Source organism: Saccoglossus kowalevskii, chromosome 10, assembly GCF_978046115.1.
Source record: "Saccoglossus kowalevskii chromosome 10, keSacKowa6.1, whole genome shotgun sequence".
NCBI classification, from domain to species: Eukaryota; Metazoa; Hemichordata; class Enteropneusta; family Harrimaniidae; genus Saccoglossus; species Saccoglossus kowalevskii.
Genome location: NC_140650.1, coordinates 10852119 through 10862576, shown reverse-complemented (window position 1 = coordinate 10862576; position 10458 = coordinate 10852119). Strand labels below are relative to the sequence as shown.

At 37.8% G+C, this 10458-nt stretch overlaps 1 long non-coding RNA gene across 1 annotated transcript; it reads left to right on the top strand.

The window, feature by feature from the left end:
- The first annotated feature begins 8693 nt into the window (after positions 1-8693).
- On the top strand, positions 8694-9992 carry LOC144356658 (uncharacterized). Its single transcript, XR_013421476.2, has 2 exons — positions 8694-8802; positions 9669-9992. It is a non-coding gene; the product is annotated as an uncharacterized LOC144356658 (long non-coding RNA).
- Positions 9993-10458: the final 466 nt, after the last annotated feature.

Sequence of the window (10458 nt, the reverse complement as noted above, 5' to 3'; positions counted from 1 at the left end):
CCATGTTGCGGCATTATCTAAATGATGAAAAGAAAATAATACGTGATATAAAAAAAACTCACTTACACATTTAACATTTTAAGCTGTTAGTTATGTTTGTAGGTCGGTAAAAGCATGAAACAACAAACCGCAGTGGTTCGTGGTTTCATGGTTAAAGTAACGTGACTTGTGTTCCGTATCGTTCCGTATAGGATTAGTGAAATTATTTGAGTGAAACCTTGAAACCAAACATCGTCTATTGACGCTTTCTGTCTACAGTGGATATCACCAGTATTGAATGGATGCCACCGGGAAAGTATTCTAATAGTTGAAGACATCCTCCTTGCTATTAAAAGTAATAATAAGTTATTAATATCAGAGACAACATGGGTGTATGTATTAGTGCCAGGTGTTAAATATAAATCTACAACAGAAAGTGGTCACGTGATACCCCAAATTAATGGGTCATCGATCCTATATTTGAAATAAAAGAATGTTTTAATGGACAAAAAATAATACAATGAACTCACCAATGTGTAACTTGATAAATTTTGAGATTTTTTTTTTATCTTGAACAGATATTTAAAAACAAAACAATATCCAAGTCGTCAAAACAAGCATGACATTAGATTTGATTTAATTTGAAGTACCTCGAGGGTTTCTGTCAATGCTACTTAGCAACATTTATCTAGTAGTATCTAACGATGTTAGGATTACCTCGTAGTCTGTGTTGTAGTTGTTTTTGAGTGTCGTCCCTGTCAGCCCGAGGTCTTAATTCATAGCCACTGTCAGGTGAAAGTGATAGGATTTGACCTCTATCTGCCAACGCCCTGTCTTATAACACGTATACATTGATTGCATGGAATCAATGAAAGGTCGAAAATAAATAGAACGCTATTCATTATGACCGCTCACCGACCATGAAAAACGTTAACACCGTACCATCGCCATGGCATTTGACCTGCTGGAACGTAATACAAAATATATACTCACATACCGTACACTGTATATGTGTAGAATAAAAAAAAAGGTGGGGTCAAGTTGTCTTGGCCCGCGATGATACTGTCTGTATGCCATAGGCTGAAAAAGGAATACAGTTGGTTTTCAGGACTTTTCGGTTACTTGTAGTAACCGCGATATTACATTTTATCGTTGATTGGCCGTGTGTTGTCTTTTATTGACTTTTGCTTGTTTAACAGTAAATTCATTATATTATATTATATTATATTATATTATATTATATTATATTATATTATATTATATTATATTATATTATATTATATTATATTATATTATATTATATTATATTATATTATATTATATTATATTATGCTTTTTGGTTCACGGGTAAAATAAAATAAAAGACGATCACGTAACAGTACAAAAACACCTTGGAACCCCGTAGGCAGGCCGGTGACACCGGTTCGCACTTAAGGGGGTACCAACCCCCCTGCCAAATTCCAAGGGAAAATCAAAACATTTAAAACAAGTAACATAAAACATATATGCGCTGCTGTAAGTGTGTGCAATGATAGCCCACCAAGAGGACAAAACTCTTGGCTCCTGTGCGTGTGCTAAGTTTGTAAATACAATGATGTTCGTTTGTATCGATGTTTAACAACAAGACAAAGCAACTTCCTGCTTTAAATAGATCGTACCTGCCATGTTTACAGTAGAATGCGAAGTGTGTTATCCTCGATTTTACATAGTGCATCCTCTACCGTCCACATAATCTCAAATTCAGGCAGTTGGTTCATGATCCGGAAACATTCATATTCTGTTTCAAGCCTCGACTTAATACTTTGAATAAAAATGTCCAGAGGCTCACTCGATCCTTTGTTTTGCCTTTTATTACGACGGCTGACATGAATTGCAACCTTAGCCATGCACGCTAAGAAACAAAATAAACCTTGTGCCTTGCTCGACATAAAGTGTTTTGAGCGATGGGGTGGTAAAATAGTGAACCACCAAATCGGAATGCGAAAATCTGGTTGAAGCAGTCGCGACGCGATGTTATTAAAATAATGGAGTAAGGCGCTATTTGATGGACAATCATAAAAAATGTGTTGAAGTGTGTCAACTTCATCACAAAAGGGACATTTATCTGAATTGTTCAAACGAGCTTTGAACAGAAATCTCCCCGTTGGAAAGGCACCATGGACAATACGCCACTGCAGATCCCCATATTTGTTAATGACTGGTGTTTCATAGCAATCCTTGAAGTTGGGTTTAGCACTTTCAGGCAGACTAAGGATGTCCCGCCAAACAGTGTCAAGTTTTTGTAAGTGTTGTGTTATTGACTGGACACGTATTAGATATTTATAGATTGCGCCTTTTTCAAACTTATATAGTGGCAAATTTAGTTCATCAGAAAAGTGCAGTTCAAAGCTATGATGTGAAAGAGGTTGATTACACTTCCCATTCCCTTTGAAGTAGGTGTTGATAGTATCTTTCCATTTGGTAGGAATATAATCGTGAATGACCTTGATACTGAGATGGAGAATACGCTCGGAATGGATTTTAATTTTATCCGACATATCAGCGGCCTCCAACCAAGTTTTATTCGTTTCTGATACCAAATCACATACTTTGGTTATTCCCGCGTTAACAAAATGTCTGAGCGCAAAAGGGCTCATTTCGTATGGGATGTATGATGAGTGGGTTGTTAAACAGTGGCTCATTAAGAATATCAGTTACGTTATTATCATTGAACTTACGCACTTTCTCTACAGATTTCCAACACTGGAGGAGCTCATAATAAAATAATGGCAATCTTTGTAAAGGTGCTTTGATAGTGGTGCATAGAAGTTGACTTGCATATGACATATTGCTCGCTTGCATAAAAAAGTAGTCTGTGAACTTAAAACAGGGGTGGTCATGGTTATTATATAAATATCTTTGAATATAGGAAAGTCGCATAGTACTTATGCGTGTTGGAAGATGTGTAACATTTTGTCCACCTCTTTCCAAGGGGAGGTACAGTGTTGCAGCAGATACCCAATGTCGCCCTTGCCAAAAGAAGTCGAGCAGCATTTTCTGTACCTTCAGAACTACGTCCGATGGCGGCACAAGGCTATTAAAGCGATACATTAACTGCGATGAAATCAGATTATTAATGATAAGAGCGCGCGTTCTGTAAGACATGCTGTAAACAAAATGATTCCAGAAGTTGATCTTATTATTTACTTTTGCAACAAGTTCAGCCCAGTTCTGATTCGTATAAGTTAGATTATTCCCAAGATAAACACCCAACAGTTTCAACCCCTCGCTGTTCCATTTTATATTGAGAGGGGAGTAGGTGATGTTGCGCCAGCTACCTACCCATAACCCTTCTGATTTTTCGAGATTGATTTTAGAGTTTGACGCAAGCTCGTAGACATGTAACCAGCGACTTAGTAAGTTGAAATTCTGCTTGCGAGTTATGAAAAATTCCACGTCGTCGGCGTAAGCGGTGAGTTTAGAACGTTGGTTTTTGCTGTGAGGTATAACCAACCCTTCAATGTTTTCATCATTCCTAATTTTATGAAGTAGTGGTTCAATGGCAATGACGTAGAGGGTAGTGGACATTGAACACCCTTGCCTAATGCCACGGGCCACTGTGATGGGTGTAGTAAGGGCGCAGTTAACGCGGACCAGGGACTGGGCATTGGTATACATGAGGCGAATGTAAGAAAGGAAACGATCACCAAAACCAAAGGCACGAAGCGTATTAAAGAGGTATCCGTGATGTATCCTATCAAATGCCTTTTCCTGGTCAATGGCAACAATAGCCAGGGGCGAGTTAGTTAAGTTGGCATAGTCAATACTGTCACGAAGTAGATTTATATTGTCGTGAATATGCCTGTTTGGTATGCTGCAAGTTTGGTCTGGATGAATAATGCTGCCTAAAACACCGCGCAAACGCAATGCAAGCGATTTAGTGAACATTTTGTAATCGCTACATAACAGACTCACGGGTCGCCAGTGTTTTACGTTGGTAGCGTCACCTTTTTTAGGGAGGAGAGTGACCACGGCCCTTGTGCAGGATAGGGGGAGCACATTTTCGTTTGTGGCAGCAGTAAATACATCGCACAGATCACTTCCAATGATATGCCAAAAAGTTTGGTAAAATTTGTTTGGTATTCCGTCGATACCGGGAGTACGCCCATGGGGAAGTAGTTTGACCGTGGCACTCAGTTCGTCAAACGTGATTGGTTTGTCAAGGTCATCACGATCTGTTTCATTTAGTTGAGGTAGCCCTTCAAGGAGGCTATTTTGAGCTTCAATGTCAATGTTATCAGGCATGTACAGGTTATTGTAAAAGGTGTGTATGATTTTCCGTATTTCAGTTTGATTTTCAGTAAGAGTATTATCCTGGTGCCTCAACTGAAAGATCGCCTTTTTGGTTCCCTTCTTTTTCTGTAACTGGAAAAAGAAGGAATTGCAAACATCACTTTCATTTAAAAACTGATGTCGCGCACGCGTAGCACTGCCTTTGTGTTCACGTTGAACAAGGCGTGCGAGAAGATTTTTCTTTTCAGTGTAACTGTTTAAGAGCGGTGCATCGTGTGCAGTACAACGTTCGATGGTTTTAATTTCCATTTCCAATGCTTGTTTTTCGGTTTTGTATTTATTTTGTTTGAGTGTGCAATACTGTTGTGTGAGTAATTTTATTTTATTTTTGCCAATATCCCACCATGTCTGTATATTTACATAATTATTTCGAAGTGTTTGCCACTTCGCCCAAAAATCAGTTAAGATTGCCACATACACTTCATCGCGCAGAATTTCTGTATTCATACACCACACTGGACTTTTGTTTTTACTGTCACCAATGGCGATGTTGATGTGGACAAGGGAATGGTCAGAAAAAGCTAATGCGCCATTGCTTATGTCAATATTCTTAATTTTCCCACGCATACATTTGCTGACATAAAACCTATCAAGGCGCACAAGCGTACCACCACGCCCCCAAGTAAAGTTTAATGTGTTCCCGTGGTATTGGCGCCATGCATCAAACAGTTTGTGATGATTCAGGACAGATTTGAGGAGCTTTGCAGTGCGCATGTTCGGTTCAGTCCCTCTATTACGGTCAATGTCGGGTTCAGTAGTACAATTAAAATCGCCTCCCATGATTACTGGGTCATTATTTAGAGAACTGATGAATTGTTCAATTTTAGTGAAGCATTCCACACGCTCAGCGCCATTAATAGGTGCATAGACATTAATTATGTGAACAAGATTTTCATTAATTTGAACATGAGCGTGCAACACGTACCCAGGCATGATCTCAGATTGTGATAAAATATTCACAGTTGCTCCTGGCGAAAACAAAATAGCCACACCCGCACGATTAACAGTGCCATGAGAAAAAATACCAAAGCCACGCCACACAAGTTTCCAAATATTTTCATCGGAGACAAGAGAGTGTGTTTCTTGTAGCATATAAATATTACAGGGATGGTCACGCTTGAGATAATTGAAAACACTGTACCGTTTGAGGGCGTCCCGGCAACCATTGACATTGTAAGTTGCGCATGTAATTGTGTTTGCCATCATAACAAGGGAAATTAAAAATCAGCGATAAAGTTAACCGTTTTGATTTGCTGTTTAATTTTTTTAATGAGTCTGTGCATGCGAGATTTATCAGATGTGTTCAACTGCGTGGTATTGCGGTAGTTTATCAGATGTCGAACCAATATTTTAAGATTGGGGCAAAATTCAAAACACTTGTCTATAAATCTACGTGAGTGAAGTGTAGACACTAAAAAGGTTTTGATATTAGCGTTTGATATTGTAGATTCGCTGTTATCAGTACATGTTGAAACATTTGAAATGATAGACCCCTCATTCTCACTACATTCGCTGGCAGTTTCCTCCATATCATCAGCGGTTTTATTTTGTGACATAGGTGTGCTGAAAAGGTCTTGTGATTGATCAGTTAAACCACTTAAATCAATGGGGAGTTCGGATAGCGGCGAATCGCGCGGGGATTCAACTGTGAACTCAAGTGAGGGAGATGATGGAAATAGGGCCGACTCCGTAAGCTCGGGCTGTGGCTTTGGAGTGCACACTGTTACATTGGCATATACGTGGGGAAAGGGTTTGTGGGGTGGGGGGAGGCGATGGTGGTGCAATGGAAGGGGAAGGAGGGGTTCGTACCCTCTCTTCATCAATCGGACAATTTTGTTCAACAATTTCGATTGCATTTTCATCGTTACGCTTTTTAGAACTTGGTTCACATTTATTTTCGTCATTTAACTGGTCATTGTTTTGTTCTTCTCTATGAACTGGTGATCTAGAGCGCGTGCGCTTTTTGCTCATATATTTGGATGAATCTGTATTCATTTCAGTTTCAATTTCAATGTTATCTGTTGTACCATCGGTCTCATGATTGTTTATCTCAGTATCTGATGCTTGGGTGTTAATTATATCAGTTATGTCATCGTCTTTGTCGTGCAATGTGTCAGGGGAATTTAAATTAGTTATTACATTCACCTGTGGAGAGTCTGTTTGAGTGCTATTTTGGGCACTATTGTTTTCATCATTCTTCATTTGCATATTCGTTGTTTGAGAGTTTGGGCAAGTTTTACGTGTATGTCCCTTCATGTTACATGAAAAGCACGTCAATTCGTCAGACGAAACGTAAATATTATATGTCTGACCTTGAAAAGTAATAGGTAATAAACCGTTGATATTGAGATCTTTTAAATATACATAAACTTGGCGGCGAAAAGACTTTACATGTTTCAGTGCTGGTCTTTTGCACCCGAGTGGGATCGCTCGCACCGCGCTCATGACACGCCCGTATTTAGCTAAGGTATCTGTAATAAACTTGTCAGGTAAAAAAGGGGGAACATTTGATAGCACAATTTTTGTAGAGGGCCGGACAAGAGGTTCAACAGAAACATGGAGGTCTCCAATGTCAAGGCCAGCGGCAGAAACCATGTCGACCCATGTAACCTTATTTAAAAAGACAATAACCGATCGGTTCATACGGGATGCAGCCACAATATTACTGGCCCCGACTAAATCTGCAACCGACTCCACATAAGTTTCAACAGGAATGCCATCAATGTTTTCACACCGTACCGCATGGTTTCTAGTAAGGTGACCTGTTGGTGTTGACGGTGGCCTTGTGTGAGCGGCAGCCATCTTGGTTGCCGACCACCTTGCCAAGGCAAAGGCAAAAACACTCCAAAACCCACAATAATAACGAAAACAACAACTATAAATTACTCACGTAAAAGGTAGACACACTATATATACAGCTGTGTAGAAACACGGGCGCACAACGAACGCAAAACAGGCAGAAAATCGGGGAGCGCTGAAAAGCACCGCGTTCACCCGATTGTATTATATTATATTATATTATCAGGTTTTGGTAAAAACCATGCATATTAATTACCTAATTTGCATGATAATTAGCTCATTTTTAGCTGTTCCATGACTGTTCCACTGATATCTAAAGAACCACTTATTGAATTTTGATGAAACTTGGTACATAGATGCTCTGAACTAATACCAGGCCTTGATTAGTTTTGGGTGAAAATCTGTGCATATTAATTACCTAATTTGCATAATGATTAGTAAATTTTCGGCTTTTCCACTGATATCTCAACTTCTAATCATCACATTTCAATTAAACGTGGTACCTAGATGTCATAGGACACTAGGTCTGTGTAGTGACACAGACCTAGTAGTTTTTAGGGTAATATCAGTACATATTAATTACCTAATTTGCATAATAAATTAATTTTTTGATATTTCAAGTAGTAAGCATTACATTTCAATGAAACATGCACTATGCAGAGATCGATTGTTTTGAGATGAATATTTGTGCATATTAATTTGCATAATTAGTTAATTTTCGGATTTTCAAGTACTGATCATGACCTTTAAATGAATCTAAACTATGCAGAGAGCCAATTAGTTGTTGGTATATATTTATGCATATTAATCACCTAATTTGCATAATTAATACATTTTAAACATTTTCACTGATATCTCAAGTACTAATCATCACATTTCAATGAAACTTTGTACATAGATACTCTAGGACAAAATACAAATATGACCAGTTTTGGGTTAAAATCTGTTCCTATAAATTCCACAATTAGCATAATAATTCATAATTGTTTGGTTCTGATCACATTTCAATGAAACTTGGTACATAGATGGTCTGTTACATTGCGCAGACCTTATTAGTTTTACACTCTGTTCATTTAAATTTCCTGATTTGCATAATTAGTTTTCAGCTTTTCCATCAATATCTTAAGTACAAATAATTTTGAATTAATTTTTACTGTGTCTCCGATACTCTCAGCACACGGGAGTTGTTTCTAAGCTTTTTTTTTATTTTATAGTTTAGTTTTAAAAACAACTTTTATTATTTGTTCATCTCTTGTATATTTATATGTATTCGCCCTAGTCAATCCTGTTATTGGGCTGTTCATCGTGAATATATCACGTGACATTTCACTCTGTGTTTACTTATTTGGTTCTACAGAGGTAAATTCGATATTATAGTGTTATATGACTTCAAATATAGGAACAATGGTGAAAGTATTTGTTATCTGTCAGTTACCACTTGCCATGTTTGTATTATTTACAGTCACGGTCATGTGCACATATATATCTGACATTCCAAATAACTACACCACGCCTAGAAAACAAAAGTCGATTTATTTTCTACTTCCCTCTTGACCCCACGCAGTCACTGCATACGTGTCACGAGACAGAGTGTCACGGGGTCAAACGATTTCACTTTCGCCTGTGGCAGCGGCAGTTAAGACCTGACAGAGACAACGCTTAGAAAATATATCTACATCGGCACTTGTTAAGGTAATTCTACCAGCGTTAGACATTATTAGTTAAATGCTGCTTCGTGCCATGGAAATCGCAAGTATTTCAACTTGAACTCACTTAATCAGGCGTTCATATACCTCAAATTTGGGTCATTTTTTTAGTGACAACTGAAGTTTAGGAATCGTATCTCTGGTATTTAGGAGTTTTAGATTTTCCTAAATCAAACCACTAATCATGAAAGTTTCGCCGATTACTAAGCGGGGACTAATTAATAACATGGGGTCACGTAATGCGAGTGTCTTATATCGCATGTCTCAATGTACTACTCTAATTACCATTTAGGAATTCTTTCATTTCGAATATAGTATCAATGACCCACTAACTCGGAGTGTCACGTGACCATTCTCTGTTGTTTATTTCTGTTTTTAATGATAACACCTGACTACATATCTTGGCAAATATGATAACATTATTTGCGATATATATTTTGAATACTTATTTTAGTAGCCATGAGCGTACGTATTTTGAGTATTGAAATACGTTTATGTGTCATCCTTTATTGACTATTGGTGTTCATTATTGATTGTTGGCATCTTTTATTGACTGTTGGCATAAATTTAGTCGAAAAGCGACAACAATACGCACCATTGTTTAGTTTCAAGGTACGATAACACTATTTCACCTATAGGTCATTCTAGAAGAGGGCGCTCTTCGTGATGCCGGTGTATGCAAACTACTAGTACGCTATGAACATATCATAAAATAACTGATATATTTACAGCTGACATGTACATTTTGTCACACAATCAAATTAAATGTAATCAAAAAAGTTTTCTTTGCAGTGTACCACGTTTATTTGCATAGTCAACAGTTTGTTATTTTATTATTTTCTCATCACTTAGATAAAGCCGCAACATGGGTGGATGTGACTTTTTATGGGGCATATTCTGGTTATTGGTTTTACTCTTTATCGGCTGGCCTATAGCGTCATTGGTAGCCTGGATCTACGTACTGTGTTTGCCGTTCGGAGTCTGCATCGAGTTCTGTAAAGAGTTCGGCGAAGTACTCATGACGATTATACAGTTTCCAAGAACATGCGCGGAAAATATGGTTAACCAGAAATCGCTTTGCTAAATACTGTGTTCTGTTGGCTAGTCTTTCAACACTCGCTGTTATAGAAGACCACGTGATAGCACCAATAAAGTCGCCAATGAAATAAAAAAAAATGGTAGCAAAATAAAACCACTGGCAGCGCTTGTAATTAACTGCAATAATGACCATAGTTAGATGTGCAATTAACAAACAATTGATTGATTAATTTTAATATGTTTACGTTATGATACCTTTAATGAAATGCCAATTATATTAATAGATATATAACACGTGTTGGTATGAAAGTTTTAGCGTAACCATGGTGACTGCCATGACGACTGCCATGACTTCCAGGTATTCGCTGGGGATAAACTCTCTGGACAATTTAATGTAACATATGCTCTTATATGGGTGTGTCAGTTTCTTCAACCCATACCAATCGGTGACAGTCAGTTTATTCGAGAAAAGTACAATTATTAATTCAACATAACGAAACCGACACTTTCAAAGAGAAATAGAACATGGCAAACACTAAACTCAAATTACAACTAGCACAACTTGTGTTTCTCTTATTATAATGTTAAAGGCGTGTAGTCGTCG